Source organism: Chrysemys picta, chromosome 12 (assembly GCF_011386835.1).
Source record: "Chrysemys picta bellii isolate R12L10 chromosome 12, ASM1138683v2, whole genome shotgun sequence".
NCBI classification, from domain to species: domain Eukaryota; kingdom Metazoa; phylum Chordata; order Testudines; family Emydidae; genus Chrysemys; species Chrysemys picta.
The window spans coordinates 24,203,581-24,225,981 of NC_088802.1; the positions used below are offsets into that span (position 1 = coordinate 24,203,581).

Here is a 22,401-nt window from a genome sequence, read left to right on the forward strand (position 1 = left end):
TGACCCATGAGGAGTCAGTGGGATGGCTGACCCAATGGCAGCTTTCCCCTGTTGCTGGTCTAGCCCATCAACCCCACTCCATTCACCCATGAGAAAACCTCACGATTTGTCCCATTGTCTTCATGCCTCACCTTCAAGATAACCTTGCTTGCTGCTCAGTAAAATGACTGGGATTTTCAAAAACACTTAAGTGACCTAGGACCACAAGTCTCCACTGAATGTCATTAGGACTTCTGTTCCTAAGACACTTATACTCCCTGATCTTCAATGGGAGTTGTGCTACTTAGGCCTAGAGCTGGGAAAAATACAATACGATACAATAAATAATTAGACAAAACTTTTTTTTACGTTGAAAAATACCATTTTGCTGCAACAGAAATATTTCATGGAAACATAGTGGTTTCAACAAAAATGTCATCTGGGTATGTTCTTAAGTTCAGGATGGAATTACTGATCAAAGTGAGAACAAATGATAAGAACTAATGCCATAGCTTGGTGGCACGTACACTTGCCAAGGTCTGAGTTCTACTTCTGAAACTACCAGACATGGGAGTTGAACATGATTCTCCCATGACCTGGGTAACTGTTCTAACCACCTGGCTGTAGTGGGTTGATATTCTGTACATCTCTTTTTGAAAAGTCTTGTGTTCTTTCCATATCAGAACAAAACATAGCTTGAAATCTTGAGATTTTTTTTTATTTTTTCAAAAAATGAAATTCCAATTTCCAGCTGGTCCTACATAGACCCTTTAGAAAATCCCAACCAAAATTCTCAGGAACAAGGGATTGACATCAGAAATTAGAAATTATCTTTATCATTTAGTGTGTGTCTTCTGGTAGAACCTTAAGGTCCCATCTATGATTGGGACTCCATTGTGTGGAACATGGCACAAACATAGCACAGAATCCAGCCCATTTCCAAAAATCTTACACTCTAGAAGACAAGCCACGCAAGCAGGGAGAGACAAACAACAAAACTGTTTCTCAGAAACACAGTAAAATTTTCTTCTTTTCTTCTTTGCCTTATTAAAGTTACTATACCAGTAAATTCCACAGGTTAATGTATTAGAGCTGCTTGGAAATTTTCCATTCTCACATTTTTTTGATGGACACTGTCTTTTTGATGAAACAGAGATTTTTGCAAATCAATCAGTCAATAAAATAATTTTGGGACTTTCCTCAAAACAATAACAGAAAGAAGTTTCTGGTGACTAAAGAACAAAATGTTTTGACTGAAAACTGAACACTTCTGGTTTTTGTTTGTTTGTTTTTACAAAAACCTGGAAAAAAAACATAAAAGAAATTTGTTGAGAATAACAAAATTTTTGTGATAAATTTTTATGCAAAAAGCAACTTTCCCAATTGATTCTATTAGTTATACAATTTACAAATAATTGTATTCCTTTGTTCATCCTAGATTTCATCGTATATTAGAAAAAAAGTGATGAGATAGACTTATACTTTGAGTACAGGTGTGTTGATTCTTCAATGAGGCAAACTTTTTAAACCGCAATTTTCATTACTAAAAAAGGCAAACCTATTTCTCAATACAGTTACTTTAAACTATAATTCCAGGATAGACTGGATCTGGCTAGTGGATCAAACTTACCATGCCTTCTGATAGAGCTTATCAATACAAACTCCCTTCATTCATAATGTTTTTTCTCCCCGGATGACACACAATAGCCTTGGCTGCTGAAAAATGGTGCATCATAACATGGTTTCTCTTGCTTTCTCCCCATCTAAATATATAACAAATACAGGAATATTTCACATCTGGTTCACATTTACATTAAGGTCATTTTACACCGCTGTAACAATATAAAGGGACCTTAAAATGTATGTAATAAGTATAACGCACTCTGATTTTAAACCCCCATTCTATTGCCAGAGTGGTGTGAAGTGTTGTTAGTATAAATGATAATCTGCCTCTTCAAAACCAAAAGACTTGGTCAAATTCTATAGCTTTTGATGTTGATAGGAATCTCCCTCCACCATCATCCAACTGGCATTACCCCTACCTACCTTGTTAATGAACTGCAGCTCAAATTGGCTGCATGAGGGGGTTGGTTTTGTACTCCACCCCCATCTTCCCAGCACCCTGAGGATATTCAGTCTCAACAGAATTTCACAGACTTCCCTAGAATGTGTAACAGACTCTACTGAGTCAGGCTGGTCTCCTGGTGAAAGCACCGTACTGGCAGCCTGGACACCAGCATTCTAGTCCTGTCTTTGCCAAATGCTCACTACACAGGGGGAGCTTTGGTGTGTTACTTAAGTTCCCTTCCCCAGCCTCATTTTCCCTACCTGTAAAATAATAATGACAATAACCCATTACTTCTTGTCCCACCTTCTATGGACGTGGAGAACAATTGATCACTGTCCATTTTATAACAGCACTTACTATATTTGAGGACTATCAAATCCCCCCTCTGTCTTCTTTTCTCAAGACTAAACATGACTAGGGGTGAGCAAACTTTTTGGCCCGAGGGCCACATTGGGGTTGTGCAACTGTATGGAGGGCCGGGTAGGGAAGGCTGTGCCCCCCAAACAACCTGGCCCCACCCCCTCTCTGTCCCCTCCTACTTCCCACCCCCTGACTGCCCGCCTCAGAACTTCCAACCCATCCAAACCCTCTGCTCCTTGTCCACTAACTGCCCCCTCCCAGGACCCCTGCCCTCTATCCAACCCCCCTGCTCCCTGTCCCCCGACTGTCCCGACCCCTATCCACACCCCCCGCCCCTGGCAACCCCCTGGGGACTCCCACCCCCTATCCAAACGTCCTCTGCTCCTTGTCCCCTGACCACCACCTCCCGGGATCCCCCACCCCTAACTTCCCCCCAGGATCCCACCCCTTTATCCAACCCTACCTGCTCCCTGTCCCCTGACTGCCCTTCCGACCCCTATCCACATCCTCGCCCCCTGACAGGCCGCCCGGGACGCCCACTCCCTCTCCCAACCCTCCCTGTTCCCCACCCCCTGATCGCCCCCCCCAGAACCTCTGCCCCATTCAAACACCCCCTCCTTCCTGACTGCCCCAGAGGACCCCTGCTCCCTTACCCAACCCCCCTGCTACCCGCCCCCTTACCAGCAGCAGGAGCTCACAGCCGTGATACCCGGCAGGAGCCAGCTGTGCTCTCCACTCTGCCCAGCAGGAGCAGCGGGCCAAAGCGAGGCCGGCATGGCTGCGGGGGAGGGGGATATTGGGGGAGGGCTCAGGGAGTAGGTTCCCCAGCCGGGAGCTCAGGAGCCAAGTAGGATGGTCTGCCGTAGTTTGCCCACGTCTGACCTAGTGAGTTATTCACCATTTTGTAGTTGAGCATTTGATTTTTCTTTCCTAAGTGAAGCATTTTGAACTTGTTTTTATTACATTTCATCTTGTTGATTTCAGACCAATTCTCCAACTTGTTAAGGTTGTTTTGAATTCTGATGCTGTCCTCTAAAGTACTTGCGACCCCACTCAGCTTCGTGTCATCTGCAAATTTTATAAGCCTACTCTCCACTCCATTACCAAATTATTAATGAAATAATTGACTAGAACTGGACCCAGGAATGGCCCCCGTGGAACCCTACTGGATATGCCCTCCCAGTCTGACAGCAAAACATTGATAAATACTTTCTGAGTACCATCTATCCACCTATTGTGCACTCACCTTATAGTAATTTCCTTTAGCTCACATTTCTTAGTTTGCTTATACAAATGTCATGGGGACTGTGTCAAAAGCCTTACTAAAATTAAGATATTTCCTATCTACTTCTTCCCCCCATCCAGCAGCTCAGGAACCCTGTCAAAGAGATGAAAAGTTTTGTTTTTGAGATTTTGACTTAAATTGACATTCAAATGATTAATTTTGATGTCATTTTCAGTCAAAATGTCACTTTTTCATTTTGAATTGACATTTTGAAATGAAATATTTCACTTTGAAACACTGGAACGCGAACTGATTGAAAATTTTATAACAGAACACTTCCATGAGAATGTGTTGATTCCATTAAAACTTTTTAAGAAAGCCAGGTAGGCAGGCAGAATGTCTTCTCTATTTTTTCTACATGAAATTTCAGAAGTTTGGTCTGGAAGAAGTTCTGAAATGTTTATTTATTTATTTATTTCCGATTCAAGGTAATAATAATAAAAAGATGAAACTTTGAAGATTACTATGGAATGGGTGTTCCGTGTTTTGACCAGCACAGGTTTGGATCAAAATGGATGTTTTGCCATTTCTGAGTTTAATTTTTTTGGAATGTTTCATTCCACAAAAAATCTCCAAATTTTAAATATTCATCCAGATTTTGATAAAAACCATTTTCAAATTTTAAAATATTTGAATTTCCTCTACAATGAAAATTCCAACCAGCTCAAATTATGGCTGGGACTTCCAAAGATGCCAAAGGGACATAGGTGCAAAAATTTTATTGAAACTCTCTCAGGCTCCTTTGGTAAACGCAGCCTACGTCTTTACCATCCTTTGAAATCCCCAGCCTTTATAAGTAAAACACTTTCCAAAAGGTAGGGGGATACAAAGGTAAAAGTTAAAGTTTATTTATACTCTGATGATAACACTGGTCTAGATACAAATATTCAAAAATAGAAATAAGCCAGGAATCAAGGGCAAGATATTTAAAGGTATTTAGGAACCTAGTGGGATTCTCAAAAGCATCTAGGTGCCTATCACCCATTAAAATCAACAGTTCCCATCAACAGTAATTAAACTTTCCCCTTGTAATTCCTTTTTGTTGAAAAATGACTATTTTCAAAAATAAAAATGTTTGTAAAGAACTGTTGACTTACTGAATTTTTGTTTTCTTTTTTTAATGAAATTTTTCATTTACTTTTTTGTCAAAGTTTAAATGGAAAACTTTATAGAAAACATGATTGAATTTTTTCCATTTAACAACATGTAGGACCCCACAACTTAGAACCCTTAAAAAGGGAAATAAGTTTGATTTTTTTAACTTCTTCACTAATTAAAAAAAAAATCCACCACCATTGTTTGTCATTCTGTATTTCCTGCATGTTGTTCTTTAGTCTGCTGTTTAACAATTTTTCAGCTATTGAATCAAGGAACAGACACAATGTCCTGTGATTTGCCCAACCAGTCAAACATCACAGATAATGAAAATACTGGAGTTGCTACAAATTTAAACTTTGGATTTGCACTCAGAAGTTTGTCCTATATCACTAAGAATTTGATCCTGCACACGCTTTATGCACAAGCTTTCTTTCCTAGGCCTGGTCTACACTAGGCGTTTATGTTGAAGTTAGTGCCGTTACATCGAATTAACCCTGCACCCGTCCACACCGCGAAGCTATTTAGTTCGACATAGAGGTCTCTTTAATTCGACTTCTGTACTCCTCCCCGACGAGGGGAGTAGCGCTAAATTCGACATGGCCATGTCGAATTAGGCTAGGTGTGGATGGAAATCGACACTAATAGCTCCGGGAGCTATCCCACAGTGCACCACTCTGTTGACGCTCTGGACAGCAGTCCGAGCTCGGATGCTCTGACCAGCCACACAGGAAAAGCCCTGGGAAAATTTGAATTTGAATTCCTTTTCCTGTCTGGGCAGTTTGAATCTCATTTCCTGTCTGGACATCGTGGCGAGCTCAGCAGCACTGGCAACGATGCAGAGCTCTCCAGCAGTGATGGCCGTGCAATCTCAGAATAGAAAGAGGGCCCCAGCATGGACTGATCGGGAAGTCTTGGATCTGATCGCTGTGTGGGGCGATGAGTCCGTGCTTTCCGAGCTGCGCTCCAAGAAACGGAATGCAAAGATCTATGAGAAGATCTCTAAAGACATGTCAGAGAGAGGATACAGCCGGGATGCAACGCAGTGCCGCGTGAAAATCAAGGAGCTGAGACAAGCCTACCAGAAGACCAAAGAGGCAAACGGACGCTCCGGATCCCATCCCCAGACATCCCGTTTCTACGAGGCACTGCATTCCATCCTAGGTGCGGCCGCCACCACTACCCCACCACTGACCGTGGACTCTGAGGATGGGATATTGTCCACGGCCGGTTCCTCTGACATGTTAGCGGACGGGGAAGATGAGGAAGGAGATGAGGAGGACGAGGCAGTCGACAGCGCTTACAACGCTGATTTCCCCGACAGCCAGGATCTCTTCATCACCCTTACTGAGATCCCCTACCAACCGTCCCCAGCCGTTAACCCGGACACAGAATCTGGGGAAGGATCAGCCAGTAAGTGTTTTAAACATCTAAACATTTATTTTTAACAGAACAGGAATATTAAGAATAACAACAATGGGTTTCTCATGATTAGTTCTCCCTAGGCGCTTAACGTTTCAGTCCTGGGCAGTGCAACTATTGAAAAAAAATCTAACAATGTCCGGTTTAGCATGATTGTTCTGCCCAAGCCGCTCTACTGTTTAGTCACTGCCAGTGCAGCTAGAGTAAAATGCGGTCTATATGTCCGGGGATAGAGCAGAAATCCTCCTGGGACATCTCGAGGAAGCTCTCCTGGAGGTAATTGGAAAGCCGTTGCATCAGGTTCTTGGGGAGAGCGGCCTTATTGGGTCCTCCGTAGTATGACACGTTGCCACACCACGAGACAATCAAGTACTCAGGGATCATTGCTCTGCACAGCAGGGCGGCATACGGCCCTGGTCTTTGGAGGCTTTCCCGAAGCATTCTTTCTTTCTCGCTGTCTGAGATCCTCATGAGGGTGATGTCGCTCATGGTGACCTGCTTTGAATTAGGTAGGGGAATGTTAGTGTTGGGACTGCTTGCCCGTTCCTTTACAGAACTGTAACCGCTGGTTTGCGGCCACACGGTGGAGGCGGGAGAGGGGCAGCCTACAGGGATCGTTCCTGGGGACAGCCGCGAGGGGGTGGGACAGGGGCAGAGTTCCTGCTTGCCGGATTGCTGGCAGCAGGGACTGACATTGCTTTCAATGTGAAATGAGGCCAGTGCTAATATTAAAGTTTTAAGCTGCCACAAGTCTACGGCTTACCATGTCTGCCTGCAACAGAAATTCCGGTGTCCTGCCCCGCTTCTCAAATCTGCTGTGCAAAACCCCAGGCACTGAATGCGAAGGCCGAGAATTCGACCTTGTGCTGAGTGCGCATGTGATAGGTGCTGTGCGTGGTCTTGTTCACAGAGAAAGACTATGTTCTTTGTTCACAACTACATTTATCTTTCTGAGGAATTCACTCCCTTTTTCCCATTCCCACAACCACATCTGCGACTGTCTCACAACCTAGCCTGGCATCACACTCCCAGAGGCTAGCGCAGATTAGGCGTAGGAAGAAGAGGACACGGAAGGACATGTTCTCGGAGCTTATGGCCTGCTCCCGAGCCCAGGCAGCACAGCAGACCCAGTGGCGGGAGAACTTGTCCCAAATGCACCAAGCAAACATGGATCGGGAGGAGAGGTGGCGGCAGGAAGACCAGCAGGTGACTCAAACGCTGCTTGGACTACTGAGGGAGCAAACGGACACGCTCCGGCGCCTTGTGGATGTTCTGCAGGAATGGAGGCAGGAGGACAGAGCCCCACTGCAGTCTATCTCTAACTGCCCTCCCCCGCCACCAAGTCCCATACCCCCCTCACCGAAAGTGCAAAGAAGGAGGGGCGGCAGAGTCCGTGCCAACTCTCACTCCACCCCTGCAGAGAGCTCTAGTAGTAGAAGGCTCTCATTCCCCAAAATTTGACAAGTTCTTTCCTTCCCGCCTCACACAAGCCCCCGTCCAAGTTTCACCTCCCAGTTCCATGTGTAGTTGATAATAAAAAATACGTTTCTGTTAATTACTGTTTCCATCGTGTTCTTTTGGAGGAGGGGGGGAAGGGGGTTGGTAATTGGACAGGACAGTCACCTTTGGCAGGGTACATAGGCGGGGGCAGGTCCAGCAGCAGGGCACATACACAGTGCAGTGACTAGTTACCCTGGTCAGTCTGGGAGGTGGTTTTCATGTTATGTGGTGGGGGGTGGGTTGCTCTGTGACTTTGTGGCGGGGGAGGGCAGTTACAGATCTTAAGCGGCAGTCCTTATCCTGGATCACAGAGCCATGCAGTAGGGGATCTGTAACCGTCCTCCCCCTGCCACAAAGTCACATCGCCCCCCCATACACACAGTCCCGATCAGGAGGAGTGACAGGCTCCGTTGAAACAACCAGTCCACCACAGCGGAGCCTGTCAATCCTGGAGTTTAGAAGCTTCATTTGCGTCAGTACACTACACCCGCTCCCCACCACAGTCTACGTCCCAGTTTTAAAACATTCCCGCGAAAACAGTAATAAAGACAACGGTGTTCATTAACAAAGTAGAAGTGATTTTATTTCTAAACGTGTGTTGGAAGGGGGTGAAGGGGGTATGTAACTGGAGAGGATAGTCAACATTAACTGGGTAAAGAAACGGAGGCAGGTTCAGCTTCTCTGTACACTAACTTAAAAGTCACAGGTTACCCTGCTCACTGTGGAACCTAGCTTTCAAAGCCTCCCGGATGCACAGCGCGTCCCGCTGGTCTCTTCTAATCGCCCGGCTGTCTGGCTGGGCGTAATCAGAAGCCAGGCTATTTGCCTCAACCTCCCACCCCGCCATAAAGGTCTCCCCCTTGCTCTCACAGAGATTGTGGAGCACACAGCAAGCTGCTATAACAATGGGGATATTGGTTTCGCTGAGATCACAGCGAGTCAGTAAGCTTCTTCATCTCCCCTTGAGACGGCCAAAAGCACACTCCACCACCATTCTGCACTTGCTCAGCCAGTAGTTGAAGAGTTCTTTTTCACTGTCCAGGGCGCCAGTATAGGGCTTCATGAGCCAGGGTATTAGCGGGTAGGCTGGGTCCCCGAGGATGACTATAGGCATCTCCACATCCCCAACAGTTATTTTGTGGTCCGGGAAGTAAATACCTTGCTGCAGCCATCTAAACAGACCAGAGTTCCTGAAAACATGAGCGTCATGAACCTTGCCCGGCCATCCAACGTAGATGTTCGTAAAACGTCCCCTGTGGTCCACCAGTGCTTGCAGCACCATGGAAAAGTAGCCCTTTCGGTTAATGTACTGGCTGGCCTGGTGGTCCGGTCCCAGGATAGGAATGTGAGTTCCATCTATGGCCCCACCGCAGTTTGGGAATCCCATCGCTGTGAAGCCATCTATGATCGCCTCCACGTTTCCCAGGGTCATTACCTTTGACAGCAGTACATCAACGATTGACTTGGCTACTTGCATCACAACAACCCCCACGGTAGATTTGCCCATGCCAAAGTGGTTCGCGACTGATCGGTAGCTGTCTGGCATTGCAAGCTTCCAGAGGGCTATGGCCACTCGCTTCTGGACAGTCAGGGATGCTCGCATCCGGGTTTCCTTGCGCTTCAGGGCAGGGGACAGCAACTCACAAAGTTCAAGGAAAGTTCCCTTCCGCATGCGAAAGTTTCGCAGCCACTGGGATTCATCCCAGACCTGCAGCACTATGCGGTCCCACCACTCAGTGCTTGTTTCCCGGGTCCAGAATCGCCGTTCCATGGCATCAACATGACCCATTGCCACCGTGATGTCCTCGGCGCTGGGTCCCGTGCTTTCTGAGAGGTCTGTGCTACTCTCAGACTTCAGGCCCTCACCGCGGTGCCGTAGCCTCCTCGCCTGACTTATCTGCATCTGCCTCAGGGAAAGGTGGATGATAAGCTGCGAGGCGTTGAGAGTGGCCACAACTGCAGAGATGGTCGCAGCGGGCTCCATGCTCGCAGTGCTGTGGCGTCCGCGCTGTCACTGACTAGAAAAGTGCGCGAACTGATTTCCCGCCGGCGCTTTCAGGGAGGGAGGGCGGGAGTGATGGATGGATGACGACAGTTACCCAAAAGCACCCTCGAGACATTTTTTTTACCCAGAAGGCATTTGCGGCTCCACCCAGAATTCCAATGGGCAGCAGGGACTGCGGGAACTGTGGGATAGCTGGCCACAGTGCACCGCTTCCAAAATCGACGCTTTCCCCGTTACTGTGGACTCACAAAGTCAAATTACTGTCCTTAGTGTGGACACACACGTTCGACTTTGCAATATCGATTCCAAAAATTCGATTTAAGTAAAATCGAACTACTCTCGTAGTGTAGACATACCCCTAGTGTGAGTAGTCCCCATTAGAGTCAAATGGACTACTATCAAAATATAATTTAGCACTTGAGTAAGGATATCAGGATTGGGGCCTAAATGTTGCTAAAAGTAATATCCACATAGGGCCTGATCTAAAGGCCATTTAATTCAGTTGAAAGATGTTCATTGATGCCAATGGGCTGTTGATGAGACCTCTAGAAAGATTTAGGTTCCTGAAGGAGCAGATAGGTGCCTTGTGGAAACGTTAAAAGTACCTAAGCAGGTTAGGTGCCTAACTACCACTGAAATCAATGGGATTTTGATGCCTCATCTGCTGAAGTGCTTTTGAAAATCCCACTAAACAACAATCTGCAGCTTTAGAAACTTAAATACCTTAGAAAATATGGCCCTTAGAAGCTTACGTCCAGTAGATTTTCAATAAAAATTAAACTCCTAGAAGCCAGATATTTAATAGTATTTAGTTGTCTAGCTGAATCTTTAGGTGCCTAAATTCCTTTGCAAATCTGGCCCTTAGGCACTTCTGAAAATTTTACCCAAATATAAAAGGTGTAAATGTAAAATTGGAACCAGGATTAAAAGAATAACAACAAGAACAGTTATCCCCAGTTTCCCTGAGAATTTCCTTTCTTCTAGTATTAAGGTAAATGGATCAGTCTTGTCCTCTGCTATTTTTCTCCTTCAGGAATCTCTGCTGTGCTCTGCGGCAGGCAGGATTTGTCTTTGTTCCTCAAAGGCTCTATGATGACCATTTTACATTGGTCTATGCCATGTCAGAGAATTATAATCTCTAATTCCAGCACATTGCCAAACGTGAACTCCTAATCTTTTCTCCTGGATCCTCCCTCACTCTCCATTGTCCAACTCATTTCAAAATTCAGCTAACCTTCCCAACACATAGCTTTGGAACACTGGGGTTATTTAGGTGTCTTCTTCTTTTGTGTCCATGATCATATTTTTGTCTTTGATGAAGATTTTCAGAGGCAAAGAGGGCAGTTATGTGGCCCAACTCCCATAGAAAATCCTTTGAAAATCTCCCCCTTTGTATCTAACATTAAAACGATTTTACATTTTGCCCAGGATCAAATTCTAACAACCAAGGAACAAACTTCATGACTAGGCTTGGAAGGATTAGATTTGTATTGGTAAATGTTGGTAAACGTCAATTTCACCATACACACACAAACTGATGAAAATGTATTTCCATCGCTAATACCCAAAATTTACTAATAGGCAAAATAAGAAAAATGCTGCTGAAGAACTTATTAGAGTCAAAATCCAGTGATTTAGACTTATGAATTGGGCTTGTTACAGACAGATTAGTGAATGAATAGTAAAAACAGGTATGCTCTGTTGAATTAACTATGTTTACTTTCTACAGTTTAACATGTGATGATGATAATTTGTATGTTAATTGTTTATAGAGCTTTCACTTTTTGAATCTCAGTGTCAACTATCATTTGTCTGACAGTCTCCCACCCCTCACCCCCATAATTTTTTACAAGTATGAACATTGAAATAAAGAAAATGTGGAGAAAATGCTTAAAAATAAACATTGATATTACCCATCAAAATTATAAATAATAAAAATAAAATGCTGCCAAGCCTATTCATGACACATTAACATATAAGTGAGAACAGAACAAGAATTTAATATAGAATTATGTACCAGACAGTGCTTAATTGTCAATGCTCATTAAGGCCTGGTCTACACTGGGGAAGGGGAATCAATCTAAATTACGCAATGTCAGCTACGTGAAGGGGAAAGAAGATCAGGTGCATAATTTTAGCAATTTTACCCCTTACTTAAATGTTATTCAGTCCTTAGCCCAGCAAATTCCCATTGTATTTACCGGGATAATGCCTGATATTGCTCAGTAATTTTCACACCCATGGGGATGGCAAATGCTCTGACCAGGTCAGGATTTCATGAGCACAATGACAACCCAGTGGAACTGGATAGCTAAGCACTAGGGCTGAGATCCTCAAAGGTATAAAGGTACTAAAGAGGCAAACAGGTGCCTAGCAGGGTTTCCAAAAGCACCTTGGTGCCTAACTTCCATTGAAGTCCCTAGAATTCAAACTATACTACATTAAAGCACACTAGGGAGCCTTAGGGTAAAATAGTCTAAATCACCTAGGTGACTTAGGGGCTTCAGTCTCATTGGCTCTTTAGTTAATTAGCTGAACTTGAAAATTTAACTATAAATCCTATTTTCAAAAGTGATTTAGGGCTAAATTAGTCAAGGTATTTAGGCACCTACTGGGATTTTCAAAACACCTAGGTACCTAAAACATTGGTTTATATTGAAAAGGGAGAAAATATAATTGTTGATTGCCTGTGTTGATTAGACTTTGATAAAAAATATGTAAGGCTGGGTGAGGGAGTTAGGCACCCAACTCCATTACATTTCATAGCTCCCTTAGGATCCTTTGCAAATTCAAATCCAAATAGGGAGGGGGACTAAATTTAAATTATAAATTAACCTGATATTGTAACTTTAATGAAAAATCAGAATACCAAAAACAAGCAATCAAACAAAAATTCTGAATGTTCACTGTAAAATTCATTGATAGATTTCAAGTTAGGGACAACTTTTTCAAAAGTGGCTTCTAATTCTGAATGCCCCAAATTTGAGACTTCAGGATTAATCCATCTGTGAAAGAAACTTTTGGCCAGCACTGGGAACCAGATTTTTTTTTTTCTGAAGGTGTTTTAGAAACTCGGCATATCATAGTTTTGCTGTATTTGTAGGGCTTATGGTGTGTTTAGCACAGGTGTCTAGGAGGGAGGGTACCTGGATTCAGTGCCTAGCTCTTTTAGGGACGCATAGAGTAGCTTTTATATCAAAGGAATAGGAATCGGTACTCTTGGGTTCTATATCCACTCTTTGAGGGGAGTTAGGATAGTGGTTGGAGCAGAGTGGGGCTGAGAACAGTAGCGTAGCTAGCGGGGCACATTTTTCAAGGCACCGCTTTTAGGGGTTACCTTATATGGCTCCAGCGGGTGGGGCCCGCTCCTCTCTGAAGGGCAGCACGGCCGGAGGAGCCATGGGGGGTGGGGGGGTGGTGGGCGCGTCCGGAGGAGCAATGGGGGAAGGCGCGGCCTCCGCCTCATCCTCCCATGTCCTCGGGGACAAGGCGGCCGCCGCGCAGCGCAGGGACATGGTGGCGAGGGGGACCCGCAGCTCTCCAAACACGCCGCCGCTGCTGGCTCTGCTTCTCAGGCAGCCGCCGGCCTCTGTGAGCCAGGTGCAGCTCGCACACACACTCCCCTCCTCCCGCCACCCTCCCCCCTTATGGCGGCTGCTCCCGCTCCCCACCGCGGCTGTTGGGAGCCGATTAATAATTGATGGCAACAGCCCGGCTGCCGGAGCAGGGGCGAGGAGCACAGCCGGGCTCGGGCGGGCGGGTGGCCGCTTGCTGCTCAGCCTGCCGAGCTGCGAGCCCCGGCCCGGCGGGCACCGGGCACCGGCAGCAGAGGGGCGGGGGAAGGGCTGGCCAGGGACAATGGCTGGAGGGATGAGATGGGGGTGGGAGAGGAGCTGGGTGGGCGCGGGGCAGCCGGAGGAGGAGCCAAGGGGGGCGTGGCCAGAGGAGGAACCAAGGGGGTGTGTGCCTTTTTTATGTTTGCTCCCCTGCTCTTAAAACCTGGCTATGCCACTGGCTGAGAAACAGGGCTCCTGGGTTCTATTCATGGTTCTGGTTGAGAAGTATGTTCTACTGACTAAATGGGGAGAAGAATTGCAGACTCCTAGCACAGCTGGTCAAAAATGTTTGGAATTTACAGTTTTGATGAAATTCTTCATCAGAATTTAAAATTCGGATTTAAAAGGGATGCATTTTTTGTGACTTTTTTTAAGGAAAATTTCTTCCTGTTTTCTGGTCCTCTCTGACCCTGAGCTTTGCTATAATTGGCTCATTGCATGACCTTGCACACCTCAGTCTCAATTTGTCAAAGGAGGTTGAAACTGACTCATTATTTTCAACCACCAAAAATGAATGCTGGTTTATATATGTAAATTGTTATTTATGCTCAAAAATTAGGCAACTGTCCTTCGAACTGCAACTTTGTATAACATCCCCGCTCCAACTTGGGACTTCAGCAGGCTTAGTACTTGAGACTTTCTGCACAAAAAGAATTAAACGTCCTATTGCATTGTAGGAAGGAAATTCACAGGTACAAATCTCATGTGTTCAGTATTGACCTACCTCTGCTCCCACTGGCTCAATGATAAAAATCCTATTGACTTCCTTGGGAGCAGAATTAGGCCTATACTGAGAACTTTTGAAAAGCTCACCCTATTTAGCAGGGATTTTCAAAAGAGACTATGGGTTTTTGTTCACTTCTAACTGACTTTCAGAGAGTACTGAATGCCTAACACCCATAGGTCCCATTTGAAAATGATTTTGCTCTTGAATCTTGAATAATTTACAGGAAAAATGTTGTTTTTTCTGTTGAAATTTGTCAGGGTTTTGTCAAAAAGACAACTTCCCCACGCACACACTCAAAAACCAACTTTTTATTTGAAAATTTTCAATTTAAAACAACAAAAATATAAATTAAAATAAGATACATCTTGGGCTTTGGATGCTGACCATGGGAAAAAATATATTTCATTGACAAAAACTAAAAATTATGTTTTTCAAGAAACACCTAAAAATGGAATTTCTATCATGAAAGTTTCTTTTTTGTCAAAAGCCACTTTCCACTGAAAAAAAAGTTTCCACGGGAAAATTTATGACAAGCTTAAAATTCACCCTGTGAGCAGGAAGACTCCAGAAATGTAATAGCAATATCATATTTTCAGCCTTAAACCATTATTTCTTGTCTCTTTTACTTATCTGCTTTTTCTGTGCATCAAAATCATGAAGGAATTTATTCTCCTGGGATTCCCTGGGACCCAATATTTGCAGATTTCGCTCTTCGTGCTCTTCCTTGTTATGTACATCTTGACAGTCACAGGAAATGTGTCGATCATAGTCCTAGTGGCAACCAGCCTTCATCTCTGCATCCCAATGCACTTCTTTCTCTGCAATCTCTCCTTCCTGGAGGTATGGTACACCGCAGCTTGTATCCCAAAGATGCTTGCCAACCTTGTGTCCCAAAGCAAATCCATCTCCTTCATAAGCTGTGTCTTACAGATGTATTTTGTTTTCTCCCTAAGATGCACAGAATATTTTTTCTTGGCTGTCATGGCCTACGACCGCTATTTGGCTATATGCTATCCATTGCACTATAGCTCCATCATGAACAGCACCTTGACTGCTCAGCTGGCTGTTGGCTCTTGGTTGAGTGGTTTCCAACTATTTCTATCCCAGCTTTTCTGATCGCCAGGTTGTCCTTCTGTGGCCCTAGGGTCATCAATCACTTTTTTGGTGACATAGCACCGTGGATAGTTCTTTCCTGCACAGATACCTACCTTATTGATCTGGTGTGCTTTATCATCTCATTCATCGTCATCCTGGGCTCCTGTGTCATAACCCTGGTATCCTACATTTACATCATCTCCACTATACTGAGAATACCATCAGATAAAGGACGGAGAAGTGCCTTTTCAACTTGCTCTTCCCATCTCACAGTCATGATTATCTGGTACGGTTCGACCATTTTCCTACATGTCAACCCTTCCATGCAGAACTCCTTGGAATTGACCAAAATAGTCACCGTCTTGAATACTATTGTCACACCCCTGTTGAACCCTTTCATCTACACACTGAGGAACCCAGAGGTAAAAGAAGCTCTGAGACATGTATTCAGGGAAGTGATGTTTTTCAAAATGTCCTGGAAGTCATTGACTGTCACAGAATATATGGTGAAAGAAAAATAAGTCTGGACATGGAAGATATACCAAAGTTTATAGTGTACTGAAAAACCCCCCACAATCCCTTAGGGCCAGAATTCTAGAGATCATTCGATGCCTAGCTCCAATGGAAATCAATGTGAGTTAGGTGACTAAATACCTTTAACAATCTGGTCCTTAGTGTCTCACATCCTTGAACATTTACGGCCAGATTGCTAAACGTATTTAGGTGCCTAATGGGATTTTCTATGAGTTTTAAAGGGCTAGATGCTTTTTAAAAAAAACCCTTAGCACCTAAATACCTTTCAAAATCCATCCCTTATGCATTATGATCCTGATACTTTGTATTTAATTTACAATGAAGAAAATTGCACATGTGCCAATTATTTATTTATATTAAAGCATGGCCTATGTAGATGATATAGATACAGATTATATTGATAGGCTTGGCAGAATTCAATTTTTTTTATAATTTTGACAGAGAATATCAATGTTTATTTTTAAGCATTTAAAAAATATTGTCTATATTTTCACATTTGCAGGAAATTACTGTGGCGTGTCAGACAACAAGGTGGGTCAGAGAATAATTATTTAATGACAACTGATTTTTTGAAAAGTTAGAACTTTATAATGATTAAAACTCAAATTGTCAATATCACAAGTCAAAATATACACAGTATATTCCTAAATCAAACTCCAATAAGTTCTGAAGCAGCATTTTTCTTACTTTGCTTATCTGTACATTTCTATTTTTATTGATGGAACCATTTTTTGGGGGGGTGGTCAGTTGACAGTCTGTATGGTGAAAATGGCATTTACCGACATTTACTGATAAAAATGTAATCCTTCCAAACCTAGGTATAGATAAAGATAAACCCACAGGAACTTCAAATCAAAACCCCAGTGGAATTTGAAGGGGATTCATAATAAAGTTCCAGTTCTAGTTCCAGACTGGATAGAAACCCAGATGAGTATTTTTGTAGGCTTCTTTCTTTCTTTCTTTCTTTCTTTCTTTCTTTCTTTCTTTCTTTCTGGCATTGCAAAAATTTGTAAATATTGATTTCACAAGGATTCTGCCAGTTTAGACTGAAGATATTGGGAATAGCTTGCAAAATTTTGATTATGTCAAAACTGAATCCAGAACCTAATCCTGATTCACCTTTAAAATCAGATGCAAGTCATAATGTAATACCTTGGCTTAATGCATGAGATGGTACTTCCCCTAGGGGTTATTACAATAGCCTTCTACTTCGTCACAGCTAGAGAAGTTAATTTTTTAGCTCCATTGCTAAAGACCTGTGTCTTCTGTGTTGAAAGTTCCAAGGTCCTGGAAACCCCCAATTTATAATAAGCCTAGATCTAATCAGGATTTGAATTCACATGTTGCCTGCTCTATCCACTTTTACTAAGAATTCCTCATTGTCTTGTATTTTCACCTCCTTCTATGGCGACATATATCTAGTGATGCCTGTGGAAGTGGCTGAGAGAAAATAAGACACCTAACTTCTTTCCAAAACTTGAGGTTTGAGAAATTTCACAGAACATCTCCTTTAATTTTCTAAATGCCATTGCACTTTCTGAGTTCATTCATTGTGAATACAAATATCAAAAAGAGAAGGCCCAGAGGTGTCCTCATGCTACCTTCAACCTGACTGGAGCCATGTTGCACTGGGATTCTCAAAAGAAATGAAATATTGGAAGACTACAGAAGTTGGGAGACATTTTGGGGGAAAAAAATCATTATTTCTAAGTCCAAGCATTGACAAATCGTGAATCAGGGCCCCCAAAATCATGAGATTGTCTTTAAATAATAAATGTGTGGTTCTTTTTATTTGCTGTCAGGTTTTTGAGTCTGTAGGGTACACTTACTTCATGTTTTTTTTTTTCTCTGTAACCGTGAGTGTGTCCTGGTGGCAAGAGGACTGGACTGCAATGAAGAGAACTCAGTTTTATTCCTGGTTCTGCCATTGGCTTGGTGGGTGACTTTGAGCAAGTAATGGCTTCTCTCTGTGTCTCAGTTTCCCCATCTATAAAATGGGGATAATGATACTCACCTCCTTTTTTTGTGATCTATGGATGAAAAGAACTACCTAAGAAAAAGGGATTATGATTATTTAAAAGAAAATATGAAAGCTGATATGTTGATTCAAGCAGTTGAGACTTTAAGAAATATAACAGATATTGTGAGACAGACAGTAAAAATCATAAGCTCCTTGCCCCACTTAAATCAACTACAGAACTCAATTTCAGTGGGGCCAGGATTTCACCCCACATTGTCCACAATTTTATCTTAACCCAACATTCAAACCCTTTGAGGCTTGTCTGATGTATAGGGCCAGACCTTCATCTGCCAATTTACAGTAGATTAGCATTCTGGCTACAAGATGTACTTAAAATATATGGATGTGCTATGTACAATTAATATCACTTCATAAAATAACATGGAACCGGTTAAGATTTTGTGCAATCTGATTTACCTAATATTCACATAACGATCATTGTAAGTGGTGAGTCACTGATTCACGTAATCAGTGTCCATGTTTCCATGGAATCTTGAGCCCATTGGGTTTTGTGAGTGTAAATTCTAACATTTCCATGCACTCACAGGTGTTAGAATAGTGAAGTGACTCCGAAATGTGCTGCTTTTGTGGATATCTATTACTTTGTCTGGGCCTGGTGCAGGCTGTTTTCAAAATGTTAAAGGTTGGGAACGTGATACGTACAAGGAAGTTTATATCCACAAATCATTCTTAACCAATTTAGTTTATTCTGTGAATTCTACTTCTATGAGACACTATGCACTTTATCTGTCTGGATTTATTTATTGTTGGAATACCTAGATAGCACAATAAATTAGATTAGATAGATAGATATTTATGGGGACACAGAAAGAGATAATTTTTGTTAATGTGATCTCCATACAGTTGATACACCTTCATTTTCCCTGATACTGGAATAAAATTTTACTGGTAACTTTGGTTTTTCTTGGCAAATATGGATGTTTTAAACGGAATTTCTAGATTGTGCTTCACTGGACCATCGGAGCACCTGAAACAATTCAGGATATATCATTTGATAGTTCACAAGGATAAAAGAATGATTCAAGTTACTGATTTCACAAGGTACTACACTCAATGTACGGTGATAGCAAGACATAGAAACACAACAATGAATGTGGATGAGGGACCTGATCACCTCATAGGATATGATTTTTATTGTCGCTTTTTGTCTAACGTGCAATATAAATCCCATCTTCATGGTTTGAGAAGCTGATTGTTTAAATTAAAGACTTATTTGTCCTTCCTATGGAGTGATTATCAAGTTGGGATACAAGCTTGCGTACTGATGTTACATAGGAACATTGGACCAAATTCACATCTGGCGTAACTCCCTTGACTTCGGAGAATTTGCCCTAGTGTCTCGCAGGAACAGAGCGGGTGTACAAAAATCTACTTCAACATGAGCCCTATATAAATACAAAACAGGGATATACATTACACTTTAAATTAAGAGTACTGCAGTTACAGTGTAGTTACAGTGCAATGGTCCTGTAATTACAGTGTGCTTATGTTTTTTTCAATATCTGTGAGTAACAATGAACCATATAATCAGGAAGTTTGCTGCACAACTGAGAGCAATCGCAGAGGCTGGGATTTTCAGGGCAGCCTGCAGGAGTTTGGCACCCAGATTCCATTAACAATTTTAGCCAAAATCAATTTGATTAGGACACTTGAACTGGATCCACAACTGGTGTAAATCCAATGGAGCTACGCCAGCTCACACCAGCTGAAGATGTGCCCTTGAAAATATCATGAAGAACAGCCAAGTGCATTCATAATTAAATCTGTTATGTAGTTGTCCTTCAGTGTATATGATTTTCTGGAATATACATATTGAAAAGATAAGCATGTGGTAATTACAATGTAACTAAACTGTTATTCCAGTACCCTTATTATAAAGCATGACTGGACATGAACATTATTTACTGCTGAACACATTTTTTTTTTTCATTTGACACTTTGGCTGACCTTATAAAAGCCACCTAGAAGATTTGGACCAGATTTTTAAAGTCATTTGGGTGCCTAGTGGGATTTTCAAAAGTATCTGGTTGCCTACACCCATGAGTGTTAGGTGACTAGATGGTTTTGAAATCCCTCTAGGAACCTAAATACCTTTAAAAATCTGGCCCAAAGTCTCTTAGGTATCTTTAAATATCTCATATTTGTACTTCTTGGCACATTGTTTCTTAATTTCCCTTGTTATTCTTCCAAGTCTATTTTGATCCTCCTTTTCTACTTCTGTATATTTGTATATGGCCCATTCTTACTCTTAAATGGTTAAATAAAGTTTATATTTTTGTTTGTTTTTCCTTTGTGTTGTGGAGTGTGCATTATTTAAAAGTACGCTAGTAACGCACTGCACAAAATGATGGAATAAAGCCTAAGGATCAACCTTTATAACATGTTCTCTATGTTATCAGTGAAACCCAGGGAAATAACTCTTTGGGGATGACAACTGGGGAATCTGTCTATTTACAATTTATGAATTCTTGTTGATCCTGTGAAATTGCTGTATCATTGAATGCATCAGTGTATGTGGAGTTAGCAATCTACTGTCAGGGTTGTGTCACATATTTCCCAGAACAGGGAAAATGGAGGGTCATAAGCCTTAATAGCGCCCATTGATGTGGAAGCATCTCAGGAAAATGAAGGGTAGAGAAACTGGTCTGACCAAGATTATCTGCAAGGACGAGGTTCACTGGAGCAGGGACTGAACCTGGAGCTCCCAGGTGAGTATGCAAATCACTAGGCTATAGAGTCATTCTCTTTCTCTCTCTCTCTCTGGCCCACTAAAATTTAAATATTTTATAAAAAGTAGAACAGCTGCAACAGGAAAGAGGCCCTAAATCCCAGTGGTTAGGGCACTCACATGGAAGTGGGGTTCAGGTCCTTGCTCTGGACAGGTGGAGTAGGGATTTAAACTAGGGTCTTCCATATGCGTACGAGTGCTATAACCACTGAGCTATATTGGAGGGCAGCGTGCTACCTCCTCCTACCCGGTATAAGCTGCTGTCTCCATTAGAGGCTTTCCAGCTGAGAATATCAAGCAGAGATAGGTGCCTCCCTCTGACCTGGATTTAGGCACCTAATCCCCTTTGAAGGGCAGAATCTAGGCTGCACTCCTTTCCTTGTCATTGTGTTTTGATTAGCTGAGGCAGCTCTTCATGCCACATTCTAGCTTCTATGAATCCCATTCTTAGGTGCCTAACTCTCCCCATGCATTATATATGGTTACCCTGGGTGCCTAATTCCAAAGTGTAGCAGGGCACCTAAAGGTAGGTGCTGCAATGCGGAGCCTAAGCTCCCTTTGTGGATCTAGCCCTGCATTGCTTATGCTCAGGTCACATTTTCCAGCTTTCTCTTACAGCCACGAGAGCTACAACCATCTCCCATCCCCCAGTGAAAGGTGAGATTTTGATGTAATAACATGAATCCAGAAGCTTGGTCCCTAGGCACAATACAGCCTGTGGCTTAGCACATTATCAGGAAGTCTGTAAAATTTTGCTGAGATCAAATCCACAGGGGCTGGGGAGGAATATAAAATGAGCTTCCTCCTCAAATCTTTTCACTTGCCATAAATTTGTCAGCCAAAGGCAGTCCCTGCTGGCAGACGCTGAGCTTCTGAAGGGGATGAGGGTCTAACCAATATAGAAATAGACAGAGTTTTCCAGAATCTTTTGGTTATGAAATGTTCAAATATTCAATTTAAAAGACATTTTGTATGTGTGCTACTGACTGTTCCTTCCTAAGTGGAGTATGTTGCATTTGTCTTTATTGAATTTCATCCTATTTACTTCAGACCATTTTTCCAGTTTGTCCAGATCACTTTGAATTATAATCCTATCCTCCAAGAGTGAGGAATCATTAAACTGATATACACAAAGTAAGTATATCTCACCGTGCTGTTTTTGGTTTTGTTTTGTACTTATGTTGTAAACCCTGGCATAAATATAAGGACATATTGGGCCTGATGCTCCTTCCATACCAGTCTGACAGTGGTGTAAATCCACTCACTTAAGTGAAGTAACTTCTGATTTACATCAGGCTAAGTGACAGGAGAAATTGCCCCATTGATGCCTATGGAGTTACTCTTGCTTTATACTGTGGTGTGTAAGTGGAAAATCTTCTCCCTTTTCTTCAGTGGGCGTACTCCTAATTTGCACTGGTGTGAGTGAGTGGAGAATGAGCCCCATTTACTTTAGTAAAATTACTCTTGATTTACACCAAGGTGAGTGAGAAGGGACTAAATTGTACCTTTAACATGTGAAATTCACTGCAGTAGTAATTCACTGAGGCAAGCAGATAAGGTCACAGATTTATCTTAGGTAAGTGTAGTAACCCTCACCCTGACACAAGCAGCTGCAGAAAATGTTGTCCTGGGGAGAGAGATGGCCAGTGAGATGGCAGCTCGAGCTGGGAAGGGGCTCAGAATCCACCTGAAGGGGCAGATTGAAACAAGCTGTGAGAGGAGAAGA

At 42.8% G+C, this 22,401-nt stretch overlaps 1 protein-coding gene, 1 long non-coding RNA gene and 1 pseudogene across 2 annotated transcripts in view; 2 read left to right on the forward strand and 1 right to left on the reverse strand.

Annotated features, from left to right (window-relative positions):
* The window catches only part of LOC135974464 (maestro heat-like repeat-containing protein family member 1), a 936,803-nt gene that overhangs the window by 592,785 nt on the left and 321,617 nt on the right, over positions 1-22,401 (forward strand). The window lies entirely within an intron of this gene.
* LOC135974659 (uncharacterized) lies at positions 1,605-13,544 on the reverse strand. Its single transcript, XR_010591787.1, has 3 exons — positions 13,052-13,544; positions 3,654-3,785; positions 1,605-1,742 (listed from the first exon to the last, which is right to left on the reverse strand). It is a non-coding gene; the product is annotated as an uncharacterized LOC135974659 (long non-coding RNA).
* Positions 15,244-15,893, forward strand: LOC103306669 (olfactory receptor 287-like; annotated as a pseudogene).